This window comes from Salvia miltiorrhiza, chromosome 4 (assembly GCF_028751815.1).
Source record: "Salvia miltiorrhiza cultivar Shanhuang (shh) chromosome 4, IMPLAD_Smil_shh, whole genome shotgun sequence".
Taxonomy (NCBI): Eukaryota; Viridiplantae; Streptophyta; class Magnoliopsida; order Lamiales; family Lamiaceae; genus Salvia; species Salvia miltiorrhiza.
Genome location: NC_080390.1, coordinates 53690444 through 53693894, shown reverse-complemented (window position 1 = coordinate 53693894; position 3451 = coordinate 53690444).

Genomic DNA, 3451 nt, shown 5'->3' with positions numbered 1-3451 from the left:
GAAAACTATATATGGGGAATTCTACCGCATCCTCTATCATTGGAGTTGGAACCATTGTGCTTAAGATGACGTCGGAACTCAAGATAACCCTACAGAAGGTGTTGCATGTTCCCGACATTCGCAAGAACTTGATCTCAGGATCCGCTTTGTGCAACGCTGGATTTAGACTAGTATTTGAAGCAGGCAAAGTTGTAATGACCAAGAATGGTCACTATATAGGAAAAGGCTACCTAGATAATGGCCTTTTCAAGCTTAATGCTATCCCTGTACTTGTACGTGATAATGCAATAAAGGAAAAAGTTACTTACTTGGTTGAGTCTCCTAATTTATGACATGATAGATTAGGACATGCAAATCTAAACACACTACGTCGTTTAGTAAATTTAGACTTATTGCCAAAGATGTCTTTCAATCAACACCAAAAATGTGAAATTTGTGTTGAAGCAAAAATGGCAAAATCTCCTTTTCATTCAGTGGAAAGATCAACGAAACCTCTTGAATTGATTCACACCGATCTATGTGATTTAAAACTTGTGCAAACAAGAGGTGGAAAGAATTACTTTATAACATTTATAGATGATTGCACAAGATTTTGCTATGTGTATCTTTTGAGAAGCAAAGACGAAGCATTCGAAGCTTTCAAAACATACAAGAATGAAGTTGAGAATCAACTTAACACCAAGATCAAAATGATTCGAAGTGATCGAGGTGGCGAGTACGTTGCACCTTTTGAGGAATTTTGTCGTGAAAATGGCATTATTCATCAAACGACTGCACCTTATTCTCCACAATCAAATGGTGTTGCAGAACGAAAGAATAGAACATTAAAAGAAATGATGAATGCTATGTTGATAAGCTCAGGCCTATCACATAACATGTGGGGGGAAGCTATTCTTTCGGCTAATAAAATTTTGAATAAATTACCCCAAAAGAAACAAGAAAAAACTCCATATGAATTATGGAAAGGAAGGAAGCCGTCCTATAAATATACAAAAGTGTGGGGGTGCTTAGCAAAAGTTGAAGTACCTAAACCCAAACAAATAAAAATAGGACCAAAAACTGTTGATTGCATCTTCATTGGATATGCAAACAATAGTAGTGCGTACCGATTCTTGGTACACAAATCGGAAGTACCCGATATGAATGAGGGAATGATTATAGAATCAAGAAATGCCATATTTTTTGAAAATATATTCCCCAAGAAAGAGAAGAACAATATAAGTTCGAAAAAGAGAACTTATGATGAAATTTCGCTTAAGGATAACGGACCAACACGTGAAGTAACACCGCAACCAAGACGCGGAAAGCGAACAAAAACTGCGAAAACCTTTGGTCCGGATTTCGTAGTTTATACTTTAGAAGATGAACCAAAGACAATCAAGGAAGCATTGTCTGGTCCTGATGCCGATCTATGGCGTGAAGCTATCAATAGTGAAATTGAGTCAATCTTATCCAATCACACTTGGCTTATTGTTGATCTTCCTCCGGGAAATAAACCTTTGGGTTGCAAGTGGATTCTTAAGAAGAAATATAAAGCCGATGGATCTATTGATAAGTATAAAGCACGTTTGGTAGTTAAAGGCTACAAACAAAAGGAAGGGTATGATTACTTTGATACATACTCTCCAGTCACTAGAATTACATCCATTAGAATGCTACTTGCTATAGCAGCATTATATAATCTTGAGATACACCAAATGGATGTAAAAACAGCATTTCTAAATGGAGATTTAGAAGATGAGATATATATGGAACAACCCGAAGGGTTTGTGATTCCTGGTCAAGAAAAGAAAGTTTGTAAACTTGTAAAGTCTTTGTATGGACTCAAACAAGCTCCCAAACAGTGGCATGAGAAATTTGACCAAGCAATGATGGCAAACGGATTCAAAATCAATGAATGTGATAAATGTGTATACGTTAAAGGAACATCCGACAATTTTGTCATTGTTTGTCTCTACGTTGATGATATGCTAATTATGGGCAGCAACAATAGAATAATCATAGAAACCAAGGAGATGTTAAAGAGAAACTTTGACATGAAAGATATGGGATTAGCTGACGTGATTCTAGGAATTAAAATCCTTAGAACACCCGATGGAATAGTCTTATCACAATCTCAATATGTTGAGAATGTACTTAAGAAATTCAAAGCTTTTGATCTGCCTCCGGCTAAAACGCCCGTTGACCTAAGTATACACTTAGCCAAGAATCGAGGAGAACCCGTATCACAATCAGAATATGCTAGAGTTATTGGAAGCCTAATGTACTTGTCAAATTGTACAAGGCCTGATATAGCATATTCGATTAGTAAATTAAGTCGGTTTACAAGTAATCCCGGGAAGGATCATTGGACCGCATTGACAAGAGTGTTGAGATACTTAAAGCACACAATCTCTCATAGTATACACTATTCGAGATATCCCGCAGTTTTGGAGGGATATTGTGATGCCAATTGGATATCCGACACTAAAGACTCTAAATCCACAAGTGGGTTCGTATTTACCATTGGTGGAGGAGCAATATCATGGAAATCTTCTAAGCAAACATGTATAGCCCGATCTACAATGGAATCGGAATTTATTGCTTTAGACAAAGCCGGCGAAGAAGCCGAATGGTTAAGAAACTTCTTAGAAGATATTCCCTGTTGGGAAAAACCTTTGCCTCCGGTTATGATACATTGTGACAGCATGGCTGCTATAGGGAGGGCACAGAATAGTTTGTATAACGGTAAGTCACGACATATTCGTCGAAGACATAATACCGTTAGACAATTGATCACTACAGGAATAATGTGCATTGACTATGTAAAGTCAAAAGACAATATTGCGGATCCGTTTACTAAAGGTATTAATCGTGATCAATTGTATAACGCAATAAGGGGAATGGGATTAAAATCCACACGTTAAGAACTTTCATAGTGGTAACTCAACCATGATGACTGGAGATCCCAAGAACATGGTTCAATGAGACAACTAAATTATGGAAATTCAAGTTGAGCACTTGAAACTTTCAAAATCCATTCTCATAGCTACTCAAGTGCAAAGCCTGCAGCTTGTGGTAAAGGGTAAGCCATCAAAAGCTTTTAATGATTCCTATAGCCTTATTAGGTGGAGTATGGCAGGATACTCTTTATAGGAGATCACCTATACAAGTGAAGAAGTGGGGCCGCTTCAAATTATCAATAAACACTTGTGAATCCAAGAAATGGTCCAAGGCCGAAATGGACACAACGTGAGAACGAAAGATATTAGATCTATTATTGTGTGTATGTTGTTGACTAGGTTTACACAAAAGTTGACCGGTTCAAGACATCATGTTCACCGAGCAACGAGTAAATCCGATGGCATTACACTAAGGAAGGTTCAAAGCTAACAACTACCTATCCTAATGCAATAATGGATCGTCGGGACTTAGTTTTTTGCATTTGCATTAATCATCATTCATGTGGGGG